The sequence below is a fragment of the Vicugna pacos genome, chromosome 11 (assembly GCF_048564905.1).
Source record: "Vicugna pacos chromosome 11, VicPac4, whole genome shotgun sequence".
Classification (NCBI taxonomy): domain Eukaryota; kingdom Metazoa; phylum Chordata; class Mammalia; order Artiodactyla; family Camelidae; genus Vicugna; species Vicugna pacos.
Window position 1 is genome coordinate 75,035,447 of NC_132997.1, and position 14,652 is coordinate 75,050,098.

The following is a 14,652-nucleotide window of genomic DNA, read 5'->3' on the forward strand; positions in this document are numbered from 1 at the left end:
TCTTTTTGAAGTAGAGTTCCTTCTGGGATTCCTGGATCATATGGTAAGTCTATTCCTAGTCTTTTGAGGAATCTCCATACTGTTTTCCACAGTGGCTGCACTAAACAAGAACATTTATTTTTAATCCTCATTTTTTACCAAATATTTATTGATTGCCATCCATATGCCAGGAGTGGTGCTGGGCATTGAAGATGTAACAATGATAAGGCATTTCTTGCTTTCAAGGAGCTCAAGGTATAATTGAAAGACAAGCTAATAGTTTGGTATGGCAGCAGGGAGTGGAAAATACCTAATTCACATTTACTCAAAGAATACACACACACACACACACACATTATATATATATATATGTATATATATATATATATAAAATTTTTTTTTTTTTGAAATCTACAACATGCAGCAGGCATTCAGAGAGCATTTAAGGCTACATCTCAGAAGGAATAGTCCTAAACTGTCCTTGGCAAGTAGGTCTTCAAATGGCAATGGAGAGTCTTGGGTTTGGATTCATTATAGAACAGGCATAGTGTAATCCTAGACAAGGCTAGATCCCTGAAAACTTCTTTATCAGTTTTGTTGACCCACTAGTGTTCCTCTGTCTTTTCACTCCTTCCATGGCTCAACTATGTCTTTTGGAGAAGCTTTTGAAGAGAACAGAGGGTAGTTAGGACTTCTCACCTCCAAAACATCAGCTAATTGATGGAGTTATTCCTAATATTTGTCTTTCCTAGAGGATTGTCAAATATATTAACACAGAGAGCATTAAACACTGGTATATTCATATTGTCATAAGGCAGTTATGAGCACAAACAGTGGAGTTAAATTATTAATTAGATTAGAATCAGGCATATTCTGGATCTTTGGCCTTAAAACATACTATTTAACACCCCGTACCTAATTTTCTCATCTGTAGAATTAGACTGGTAATGATCCCACTTTGTAGCATTGTTGGAAGGCTTAACTGAGGGTGTTACTATTTTGAATGTCATCAAGTAAGCATCATAAGATCTGGTAAGTGGCCAAAATAGTATCATAAAGTTCAAATATTAAAGTTCATATGCTTTGCTCAAATAAGAAGCATCTCAGATTCTTACTTAGAAGCCCTTTTTATTCTTATTTTGTATAAATTTGCACACACTGGAATTTATAGTACCCATTAGATTCAAAGAAATAAAAATGCTTAGAGTGGCAAGAAGTGACAAGTGGTGAAGAGACAAACAATAAAAATCATGTACTTTGCCTAAAACCAGTAAACTGAGGTTGTAACATAGTTGTGTTGTGTGTGGGGTGAGAGCAGCCTTTCACAATGTGTCACTTAATACATGGCCAACTTAGCAGTTTGAATAGTATTCCATTGTATAAATATACCACATCTTCCTTATCCAGTCATCTGTTGATGGACATTTAGGCTGTTTCCATGTCTTGGCTATTGTAATAGTGCTACTATGAACATTGGGGTGCAGGTGTCTTATCTTTAATTAATCTGTTTCCTGCATACAAACCTTTGAGTAAGGGCCTCTAAATGAAAGTCTACCTAGTTTAAAACCTTTTCTCTCTTCAGTCCAGGAATGTTAAAGAGAAGGCTTAATCTCTTTGACTATAGATACTAATGTCACAAATTATTGTCTTAATTCTCTTAATTTAAATTACAGTGTATATTTTGTAAACCTGGTTTGAATAGAAGTAAGAAGAAACCTCCCAAGTGGATGTAGAAATTATTTTGTATTTTCAGGTGTGAAATATGTCATTGTATTAACTAGTGCAAGTGCATTTACGGAAGGAGGCATTAAGAAAACTACAGCAGAATCAGTTGTGGTTCATTAGCAGATTTTATTGTTTTTAAAATATGAAACCATTTCTCTGCTGTCCAAGTATAATTTTTCATGTTACATTATATCACACAGAAGTGCCTCTTTGTTGTATTTGGGTCAAGTTTGTTGCCTTTTTTTTTTTTTTGACTGAAGCTCTTTTGTAGAGGGAGGACATTTGTTAGTTTCATATTTGCAGAAATGTGCTTGATTGACACTGGGAGGAACTTGAAAGTATGGAAAGATTGAGTATATTCCTAATTTTACTATTTTGCTAAAGAGTTTGGTCAGGTGTTACAGTCTTCTGATTTTTTACTCATGTTTTACTTCTCCTTTTATCTTGTTCTACAACCAAAATTCCAAATCATTTGAAATAGAGATTATTTGCTATCCCTGCTGTGAAAATTTCTGACATTGAATATGCCTTTTTAGAACATTTTTTCAGTCAAGAAAGTAAAGCAACTTAGTGAATAAATTGACTTTAAATTATAAGAATCATAATTTTTTAATTAAAAAGAAATAGAATAGATTTTAAAAAATAAAAGTGCAGATAGTAAGGGTAAGTAGGTATTTTATAAAACTTTTTTGAATCACATATATGTGTGTGGATCTATATGTACCATGTCATGATGTGAAATGTTTTTAACTGTAGTGCAGAAAAAAATTTGAAAAGACTGTCTTAGAATGTCTTAATAGCAGTAATCTGTGCTTATAGCAGCTCAGTCTCATTCACAAAGCTTTTTAAAAAATATAAAAAGACCTAGAAGCATATACAGCAAAATGTTTATAGTGCTTGTCTCTGTAAGGTAAGAACACAGATTTTTTTTTCACTTCTTAGGTTTATTGTATAATGCTTTTGTATTAAGGGGGAAAAAAAACACTCCCTTTTTTCAGTTAGCTTTATACCTCATTAAATTTTTTCCTAAAACTAGATTTCCCTTCAAATATAGGCCTTTGAGCCATCTATTATCCCATTTTTTCTACTTGGAGACTTCAGCCTATAGTGACTAAGAAAAAGAACTTTGTAATCTAGTTTTGTCATCAGAACACTGAATATTCTCTGAAAGTTTATAAATGAATATTTCCTGCTACATTCACAAGATTTCCCAGTACTCCAAAATCTATGTGTATATATACTTGGCTGTTGCTAAAGAAGCAAAATTTATTTGTTTGTGTTCCTTAGACTGAATTCAAATGACTGAAGAACTGGTTTTGTATAGGCTTGAAAGAATCCTGAACTCTGCTAAGGCAGAAATAACTTTAAAGAAAGATGTTGAATATGTGAACTTGATTTATGTATAAAATATTGAGGCTGAAGGTGCTTTAACTGCCCTGAGGTGAATAATTGAGCAATTCAGAATATCATATTCTAGGGGGGAGGGTATAGCTCAAGTGGTAGAGAGCACGCTCAGCACACAAGAGGTCCTGGATTCAAGCCCTAGTACCTCTTCCAAACAGAAATTACCTAATTACCTCCCCTTCATTAAAAAAAAAACCAGAATATCATATTCTATTTAATACTTTCTTTGTGTTTCTAATATGACATAGCAGGTATTGGTAGAATTTCTAATCTTATAATTGCTAACTTTTTGTTATAGGATTTAAAAACTATTGTAAATATGCTTTTTTTTTTTTTACAGTTAAACCCCCCATCCTCTAGTGCGTCATCAGTTTCTCCCTTCCTATTGGATCATTCTTCCTTACCTCATTCCAGTGAGGTATTTATCTCCCCAGCTCCACTGAAAACCATTCCAGTGTCACTAACAACCTCTATCCTGCCAAATCCAGTAGAAAATTTTCAGTTCTTATTACTTGACTTTTCAACATTTAATGCAAATGATTATGTTTGCCTTTTAAAAATATTTCCTCCAATATATCCTTCTGGGATACAGCATGCTTCTGTTTTCTTCCTATTTTCTTCCTCCGTCTCCTTTGCTTGGCCACATCTCTTCTTGACCTCTAAAGTTGTAGTTCCCCCATGGCCCCAGTTACCCTGGCCTTCTCTGTCACTCCCTAAGTAGTGGTATTCCTGCTTCTTGGCTTGAATCTTTATGGTGATGACTTCAGATTTTTATCTCCACTTCATACACCTCCCCTGAGCTTCAGACTTACATTTCCAGTTGCTTCTTTAACAACTGTACAATGTCCAACAGGCATTCAAATTTAAAATGTCCAAGTCACAACTCTTAATTCCTCTTTTCTTATTTCCTTCCCCAGTCTTTCCTACCTTAGTAAATTTAACTGTCATCAGCCAGGTTGATCAGACCAAAACTCTTAAAATGACTCCTCTCTTCCTGTCATATCCCATGGAACCACACCACCACATTTTTGTTAGCTATACCTTCACAGTATATCATTAATCCAACAATTTCTTGTAACCTCCTCTGTTACTACGCTAGACATGCTGCATGTCTATTTTTAGACTTAAAACTTGCAGATTTTCCTCCTATTCTTACCACTTATTGTCAGTTCCTCACATTTCTACTAGAATGATCTTTAGCAAAGGTAAGTCAGATTATGTCATTCTCTTGATGAAACCTTCCAGGGATTTCCCAACACATTCAGCCTGCAAGTCCCTATTTGTTCTGGCCCTTAGCTGTCTTGCTGACTTCTGTGCCCCTTTTTACTCTACTGTTACTACACTTGTTATTACTGGAACATTTCAAGCTTCTTTTGCCTCAGCTTTTGCACTTGCTCTTCTTTTTTCCCCTAGAATTCTGTTTTCTTCAGATGATTTATGTGACACACTGACTCAACTCAGGTTCATTGCTGTGTTCCCAGTGCCTAAGATGGACTTGGCACATACTGGGTATTCAATAAATGTGGAATGAATGGGGCCTCATATCTCAACTGGGGGTTGGGAGAGCTTCACCTGTTGAGAAGTCTCACTAGAGATGATTTAATATTTATTTAGAGTCAAATGTAGTGCTATAAGACAAAAAAGACGCTACCCTAAACTGAGGGAACTTAACTGTTTAGCAGAGAGCCAGACATGCAAACACATAACTGTAAAACAGTATGACAATGGTTTTAATAAAGATATTTTAAAGGTATATATAGTAGGAACTTACGGATAAGACCATATCGGGAAGTCAGGGATGAAGTTATAGAGGAGGTAACCTTTAAGGTGAGATTTGAAGGACTGATAGGAGACTATCAGGCAGGCATCTGACTGAGAAAATAATATGTCTTAAATCACAGAGGTGTGAGAAGGCAGCTGGGCATGTTTCTAATACCAACAGAAGTTGGAATTGATGGACTGTAAGTCTGATATTAGGAGTGGCTAGAGATGAGACTGGGCAGATAGGCAGTTTTAGGGTGGCAGTAGAGCTAGATCATGTAGGGCCAAATCAGCTATGTAAGATACTTTAAAGTTTGTATGTGATTAAAGAGCCACTGAAGAATTTTGAACAAGGAAATGACCAAATCTGATTTGTATTTTAGAAAAATCAGTGGAAGCAGTGTAGAAGTAGAATGAAACAGAGCTTGGTAATTGATTGAAATGTCAGAGATAATGACTAAGGTTTCTGGCTTGAACAACTGGGTTTAATTTTAAATTCACTAGTAGCCACTTTTAAAAATATAAAAATAAATGAGGTTAATTTTAATGTGTTTTATTTAACCCATTATATCCAAAATAGTATCACTTAACATGTAATCAATATAAAAATATTAATGAGACTTCTGCTTTTTATTTTGTATACCAAGTCCTTGAAATTCAGGGATATTTTCCAGACACAGCACATCTTAATTTAGACTGGCCACTTTTCAAGTGGTCAGTAGCTACATGTGGTTAGTGACTACTATATTGGACAATGTAGTTCTGGATTATTCTTAGGCCACAAAGTAGAGGTTACTCAGCATTCCGCACCATTTGTGAGGCTATCTCTCCAATGTCAAGTGATTTCTCTGCTGTTTTATTATCTTGTAAAATACATTAAAGCAGTTGCCTTTTTCTCAATTCATCATTTTCCTGCTTGTAGTAATTTTGCCCAATAAAGTTCTGTTTGTCAGTTTTCATTGCCTTTACTTTATCCTACACCTGCTTACTGTAATGGCCTCTTAAACTAAAGCAATAGCATATCTTTAAATTTTAGTGATTTTGTTTTTAATTACAAATATAACTACATTTATTGTAACAAATTAAAAAAATACTGAGGTATATGTATAAAAAGATAGTAATTCTTAATTCTTTTCCCTCTTATTTTCTGCTCTCCCAGATTAACCACTGTTAACAGTTTAGACAATAGCCTTTCTCCCCTTAAGAATATATATTTATGAGAAATTTTTATTAAGTGAGAAAATTGGTACTTTGAAAATATGTCTTAAAGTGGATCTATTTAAAATGGAGACTAAAGTTTCATAGTTACTAACGAAAAAAATTGTTAGGGACAATTTTCTAACATGAAAATGTTTATTATTACCACATATTTAATAAAATTTGGGTTGTAATTACAGTTGTGCTAATTCTTAGAATTAACTAAGAATGATATAAGTACTTTCTTGGTATAATTTTTTTGCTAGAATTGTGTGATAATCTGATAGCGTTCTTTACTTTGTTTGATTTTCTTAGTATTTATCAAGTAGACAAGACTCAAGCTTCAATTTTACCAATACTATTGAGAGCTTTAGCAATTTCTCAAGAGACTTTTCTTAATTCATTGACATTTTTTTCCTTGGTTCCTGTTCTGTCATCATCCTTGTTGGATTTTCCATTCTTCACTTGTTCACTGGTTTGATTCTGCCAGATCTTCATTCTCTAAGGGTTTTGCTGTAAGATGAGTACTTCCTTCAATATTATTTTCATAGACTTCATGAAATCCTGCATTCTTTTCAGGATTTGTATTTTCACTTTACAGTTGAGCTGCATTGTGTTTATTAGATGTTTACAACAGTTGATTGTTGTGAGAGGTTGATGGGCAAAGCCAGGGTACACAGTTGCAGAAGATGTTAGTGTCAAGAAGAAATGGATTTTCTAGGTGATCAAGGCACATTTTGAATATTGTTATATCATAAGGACTTTTGATTCTCTGTGTAAACTTGTAACTTAAGGAAGTAAACTGCTATTTAAATAATAGCTGACTTTTATTGAGACTTTTAACATGACTGGCAAGTTTCTATCCATGCATCATTTAATTCATCTGTTCAGTGTGTCTATGAAATGCGTCTTTTGTCATCTTCATTTTATAATTTGAGTAATCTAAGGCTTAGAGTGGCAACTTTTGCCACAGTAAAGTTAAGTAATTTGTCTAAGATAAGGGCTAGTCAAGTGTGGGGCTGAGATTCTAACCTAGGAGCCACAGCCCATATTTGGTTGCAGACTCGTGCACACACACACACACACACACACACACACACACACTTTTGTGCAAAAAAAAAAAAAGGATTGAATTCCAGTTTTCTTTTTTCACTTAGTATTATGTTTTGGCTATCAACCCATTGTATGGGTAGACCATAATTTTAAGAAAGTTCCCCTATTTAGATTCTTTTTAGTTTTTGTTAATTTTTTATTTTACTAATGTTGATGTTCTTGGTAACCAAGAGGCTTAGACTTTAATAGCCATGTGGAAAATAAGAGCAGAGGCATTGTACCTGAGAGAAATGAGTCAGAACTGAGTTCACCTCCTAATGCCCTACCTAAATCTTAAGGTGTTACACCCTCACTCAAAGGGCAGATTAGGGGAAAAAAAAGTACTCAGAGTTACAGAAAGAAAATAAGGATGGTTATCTGTTTCCACCTGGGTTCTTAGTGAAGGTAGAAAGTTTCCTGAGATTGTGTAGCTGCTGTTGCATTCTCATTTGCATTTGTGTTTCATATTTATACTTACTGCAGGGTTCAGAAAACTTCAAACTTAAAAATTAACATTCACACAGAACCACTCTGTGAGGAATACTTGTATAGTCTGGCTGTGTGGAATTCCCATTGGTAAAGCCCCAACTGATGTTGAGAGTTCACTACCCCCCCCCCAAAAAAAAAAAAAGATTAACAGAAGTCAGTGACACAAGAGAATAAAATCCTCAGGAACTTCAGAAAGTAGAACTGTTACATAATAAATATTTAATATGAATGATAATAAAAATTAAAACTAATTATAAAATTAATTTAAAAGCAAATGTCACTATTGTAATTATAAACAGTAAATAATAAAATAGAAATGTTAAAATGGTTAAAGATAAAAGAAGATAACAAAATAAGAACAACAACAGAACTATTAAAAAACAGAAGACAAAGGACTTGAGAGGTAGGGTGGGGGATAAATAGGACTTCTATAACAAAACTTTGGTCATTAAAATCAAGAAACTGATTGGATAGGATAAAATGTAGAATACGCAAATGTGACGAGAAAGCTAATAATGTAGAAGATAGTTCTGAAGATACTGCCCTGAATAAATAGAACTGGTAAAACACTCATTCAAAAGCACAGTGTTGTCCTAGTAGAAATATAATACTAAATGCAAACTTAAACCCTTAGTGGACACTTGAGAACAACAAAAGAGACAAAAACTTAGAGTATGGAAGGGATTGTGAAATAAAAGCTTTGCATAGTTGTCTAGGAGACAGATACTAATAATGATTAACTTAGATATTTAGACAAGTATTCATGTTAAGATGCTAAAAATAGGAATAGAATATAACTTTTTCTGAGCAGAAGGAAAAAAATAACCAGGAAGAAATAAATCAACTTGGAAGAAAGCAGGAAAAGAAGAAAATTACAAAAAATAGGATAAATGGAAAGGAAGCACAAAATAAAAAAGGTAGAAATACTACTATATGTATCTATAATCACAATAAATGTGAATGGACTAAACTTGACAGTTAAAAGACTGACATCGAAAGAATGAGGAAAGAATTCAGAGTTTGGTTGTATACTGTTTGCAAGAGACACATCTGAAACACAATGACACAGAAAGGCTGAAAGTAAGAGTATGAGAAAAGATAACCTAACCAAATGAAAGTTGCTATAGCTATATTACTTGTAGACAAAATAGATTTTAGGATCCTTCCCAAAAAAACTCATCAGTAGATGGGATCACCACACAATGGTAAAAGTAAGTTTACCAGGAAGATAGAACAGTCTTAAGTATAAGTATCTGATAACATTGCTTTGAAAAATTAATATATAAAATTGGAGAAATCAAGAAATCCACAAACACAGAAGGCATTTTACTGATACTTTTCAGTGATTAAATAAGCAGACAGTATGATTTGAGCAAAATAAACTTGATTTAATGAATATATACACAGAACCTGAAAATTTAACTGCTATACATTGTTTTTAGGCACAGATGAGAGAGTTACTAAAATTGACCATTTATTAGACCATAAAACAATATCGACAAATTTTGAAGAGTTCATCTCACTCAAACCACAGTGTAATTAAGTTGGAAAGCAATTTAAAAATGAATTTAAAAATATGTATACATTTGGCAGACACGTCTAAATAACTTAGAGGTAAAAAAAGCATGGAAATAGAATTTATTACAGGAAAAACTTGTGAGATCTGAAAGGGATTAGACAGTGACCAACCAAGTAGCAGTGAATTCTTGTAGTCCCCATATTAAAATACTGTTTTTCACTAAAATGAACTGGGGCTTCTTGAAAAAAGTGGTGGATTTTCCAGCTCTGGGTAAGTTCTAGTATGACAAGTTATCATACTAGAAAGCAGGAAACTATCAAAGACATCTTTGGCTTGTGTGAAAAGGACCTCGAAGGGACTACCATTGGTTAACGGTAGTGTGAGCTTCAAGAATAATGATTATTGCAATGGATTGAAACAAAATAAGTGAAAATCTAGGAAGTTTTTTTGTTTTGTTAAAATCAGTCATAGAACCACTTCATTCAGAAACTGGTAAATGAATAATCAAATAATCCATCTTTTTGATATAAACTGAACCTCAGAATCACAGAATAGTTGATGGAAAGTTCACTATGAAAGAATTCCAGCTAATAGATGCACAGTGAATGCCGTAATTAGAGTGTCATCATTGCAAACCCTGGTGAAGTAGTATATCTTGACAGTATTCATCAAAGGCCATCAAAGGCTACTAAAACCATTGGGTGAAAGACTGATAGGGAACTTTCTAGTGGATGATTCAGGCTGATAGACAATACCTGAACTCACTGATCAATGTGTAACATTACAAAAAGGAGATAATTAGACATTATTGCTCTCTAATGTGATGTGGTAGGAAGTTCACAGCACCATATATGACATATTCTTGCTATAAAAAATTAAACCCCAATTCTATCAAGTCTCTAGGACTACCACCACTTTTTAGGAAGTACAGAGATTATATATAAGAACTTATTAATGCTACGAGAATACAATCAGCAAACTCCAGAATGTGAGAAATTCTATAGGACATAAAATCCAGTCTCTTTAACAAATGAATGGTGAGATAGGAAAACAAAAGCAAAAACAGTGTGACAGGCACCTTAATGGACCAATGTAGTGTGCTGATCTTTTTGGATCCTGATTTTAATAAAACAATGTTCAAAACAAAAATATAAGACAGTTGGCAGAATTTGAGCACTGGCTATGTGATGATATAAGGAATTATTTCCTTTTTTTTTTTAAGGTATGTATTGGTGTTACAATTTTGTTAAAAAAAAAGTCTTAATCTTTTAAAGATATATACTGAGGTATTTAAGGATGAAATGAAATATATTTGAGACTTGCTTAAAAATAATCCAGTGCGGGGGCGGGGGGATGATTTGAAGCTGACTGATGGATATTGGGGAGTTCATTATAATCTTTTCTCTTTTTATAAAGGTTTGAAAAATTTTTAATACGGAAGTAAAGATGGCAACAACAAAAAACTTTGGAATATAGCTAATTCAGTCATCAAGTCAAGAAGTTAATCAAAGAAAAATAGAATAATCCTGAAGAAAATTGAAGGAAGATAATAATAAAAAGATGAGAGCAGAAATTAATGAGACAGAAAAATAAAAAGTAGAGAAGATCTATCAAACCAAAAACTGGTCTTTTGAAGGATTCATAGGTATTGGCAGGAAAAAAGAAAGCAAGCAGAAATAAACAATATTAATAACAAAGAAAGAAGAAAGACGTAATGACAACTGTAGCCAAGATGTTTAATAACAGGAAAGTACTGTGAGCAACTTTTATATCAAATACATTAAAGAAGTTGGATCAAAAGGCAAATTTTCTAGAGAAATATATTTGCCCAACTGACTCAAGAGAAAAGAAAAACTTCAATAGATCTTTAACATTGAAGAAACTCACTTTAAAAACATCCTCACCAAAAATTAACCATTCCCAGGCAATGCTACAGATGATTTCAACCAAAAATTTGAGGAATCTTATATATAAATCTTTATGTATACCAGCCTTAAACATGAATCTTTAGCTTATATAATGTGTCTTATAGTAATTTTGGTAACCCAGTTTTGTAATTCTCAATACTAGGAAGGAATATCGTAGGCTGATCTTGCTTTAATATGCATGCAAAACCCTCAGTAAAGTATTGGCAAGCCAGACAGTTGTACTGACATTGTATGTTCCATATTTTTCCATTGATTTGGAGGGCTACATTTGTTATATAGACATGGATCCTTTTGGCAGTTGGGGTGACAATATACTTGTGTGCTTTGACTGTCACGTTGAATTGAAAATCTAACTGTTGAATCTTGCATTCAGGATATTTGCACTGGGACTTTAATATATGCTTTACATAAATGTTTTCCTATTGCACAGTGTTTGGAAAGTGCTTGAAGGGGAATGTCAGGATCAGAGCTCAAGATATACTTCATTTGAGACGTTTCATTATTCTAAGGAATATTGCATAGTTCAGACAAATCTAAGTGGAAAATTGATATGAAATAAATACATTGTGTAAATATTTTCTTCAAAAAATGTTTTTGTCCTGTGCCTTCACATTTCTGTTTATTAACATATGTGAATTGATTGTGCCTTGCCTCTTTCCCAAAGGAATTTGAGATGGCTTTAAAAGGGTGAAGTAAATATTACCAGATATCTAGGATGAATTAATCATTGTGTTTGAACACTAAACTTAATTCTATGTTCTCTGGAAAAGAGTGGAAAGAGACTCATTATTCTATGTCTATTACAGGGACCATATAACTTTGAGAGAAGTGCTTTTTTCCCCTTCTTTTTATAAATGGGACATTGGATAAGATGATAGTTGCTTTCAACTTTGATTTGCAAAAGTTAGAAAGTGTTTTTCAGGTAGATGTTTCCTGTATTGACCAACTATGAAAGCTGAGAATCTTAGCTTCTGTGGTGAGCTATCACACAGTTTAATTTTGCTCTCAGAAAATGCCAAGGATTGACTGAAAATGCCAAAGATTGACAGTAAATGTGAAAGGACTTGCAGAGCTGGAAAATCATCATTTTGCAGCCAGCATAATACAGATTGCATCAGATTAGAATCATTAGTGGATGCAATCTAGGAGGAAATTTTTATGAGGAGCAGAATATTTGTGTGCTTTTAAAGTGTTGCTCCACAGATTGCTTAGTCGTTGCAAGGGAGAGAATACACAGTAACTACACAGCAGAGAAATTAGATAATACCTTGACGTGATGATCAAAGTTAAGATCACAATGGAAGGACAGATAGAAATCATGTGCCCTAAAAAGGACACATGACCACCTATGTACTGTTCTTACTGAAAATGTATCACTTCAGTCCAATCATGAGGAAACATCAGATTAAATCTTAAGTGAGGGATGTTCTGTTAAAAAATGGGTGGGAGGGAGAGTTAGTCTTTCAAAATGTCATTGTTATAAAAGACAATGAAAGGCTGTGGAAACGTTCTAGAATATAGGAGGCTAAAGAGACATGATAAAACAAATGTATGACCTGTTTCTAAACTAGATCCAGTATTGGAGAGGGAAATGTGCTGTGAAGTACATTACTGGGTCAGCTGACAAATCTGTAATACTTATGTTAGATTTGATAAAAGTGTCAATGTTAAATTTACTGACATTGGTAACTGTTATAATTATGTAAGAGAATATGCCTATCTCCTGGATGTATGCTGTAAAGTATTTAGGGATTAAGGGCCGTGATGTCTGTAATTTGCCCTCAAGAGGTTCAGAAAAAGAATTGTGTGTGTGTGGAGAGAGAGAAAGAGAGAGGAGAGAGGGAACACAGACATGATTGCAAAGTATAAAGCAAATGGGGTAAAATGTTAACATAGTAGATAAATGTAGGTCAAGGATTGTAACTTATTTTTAAATTTGAAATTATTTCCAAATAAAAAGTTAGGACAAAATGTATGGTTTATTTATGATATAAAGAGCTAACAAAGTGATAAAGCTTAGAGAATTTGTTTTTAGAAGAATGAGTAGTTACCATATCCATTCAGCAGTTCCTCTCTAATATCTGATGTCTCACGTGAACCTTTGGTAAATACTGGATTGGATTAATTCATGGTTGAATTATCCAGTGAGTACCTTAAGTGCCAGTATGCTGAATTGTTGATTGAACAAGGATCCATATATTTTAGATACCAAATGTAGACAAACAGCATTGACACTCTGTTATGAAAATCTAAAAGCTTGATTTGTTTTGTGCTGTTCATTCACTCATGAAGATGGGTCAGAGAGATACTTCAAGGAAGTTATTAATATTTTCACTCAAATTTGAATTTGAAATTGTAGAAGCAGTTGGACAGGTGCTCATTTATGATCACAGTGTTCAAAAGTATAGTATAGAAAAAAATGATTTGGCCTAAAATATTTTAAGGGAGTATATTTGCAGTTAACTGCCCAATGTTGTAAAGGAATTTGAATTTTTACCCCCATTAGAAAAATCTAATTTTGAATAGAATTGCATTCTGATGGCCATTCCAGGATAAATTAGCTGCAAAATATACCCCAAATAACTGAATCTCTCTTCCACTTAAAATTGGACTGATAAAAGCACTTAGAACATTATGAAAAAGTTAAAACTGTATTGAAAGAGAAGGAAAATATCAAGTGCTATTAGTAACTCCTGGGAGGGAAATTTTTAATCCAAGATACATTTTAAAAATTGCCTATGATAGGCATCCTTTTTCCAGTGTTAAAGGCCTTTCATGCTTATAGTTGCAAAAGAAATTCATTAAAACACAAGGCTTTAAATTAAATTATCATTGTCTTAAAAGTCCACAGGATGGTTATGCTCCTCTTTCGTGTGTCGCTATGAGTTATGGAAGAACTGTCACAATGGGTTGTAGTGTATTGGAGCATTTCCTACTAGTGTAAGAGCTGACTTAAGAGTTTAGGAATTTTGCAAACTGATTATTAAACATACCCATTATTAAAAATTAAATTATATAGCTCATTATTAAATAAATGATACTTATAAAAATAAATATTTTAAATTCATCACTTCCTAATTATTTTACTACATTTTACTATGATCTGTGCTCTTGAAGTTATTTATGTATAGTCTCCTTTATGGTTAAAATACTGTATCACTAGTATACTACTGTGTATCTTTTCTCAATCCTGTTTAGTGATAACTCACTGGTAGCTTGAAATTAACCATGGTAGGAATATTTACATCACAGAGATCAGCAAATGCCATAAATCAGGGTTTGACTTATTGCTTACTGATTGTTAAGACTTAAAGTGATGGAGAACACTAATGCAGACTTTAAGAAGGGCCATGTCTTTAGCTATTACATTGTGGAAAGCTAAAAAATATTGGAGGATATAGTATATATTCTTTCATTCAAAAATGATTATCCACTTGAGCAAAGAAGTTACTCACATTGGTGACATCATTGTTGTAAATAAAAATATTAACCAGTACTACAAACTACACTTGGGAAGCTGGTTGCTAAACATTTACCAGCACAGTGCTGGTCATGACA

At 33.4% G+C, this 14,652-nt stretch overlaps 1 protein-coding gene across 5 annotated transcripts in view; it reads left to right on the top strand.

Annotated features, from left to right (window-relative positions):
* Positions 1–14,652, top strand: part of R3HCC1L (R3H domain and coiled-coil containing 1 like) — a 78,058-nt gene that overhangs the window by 35,355 nt on the left and 28,051 nt on the right. The gene's annotated exons all lie outside the window — the stretch shown is intronic.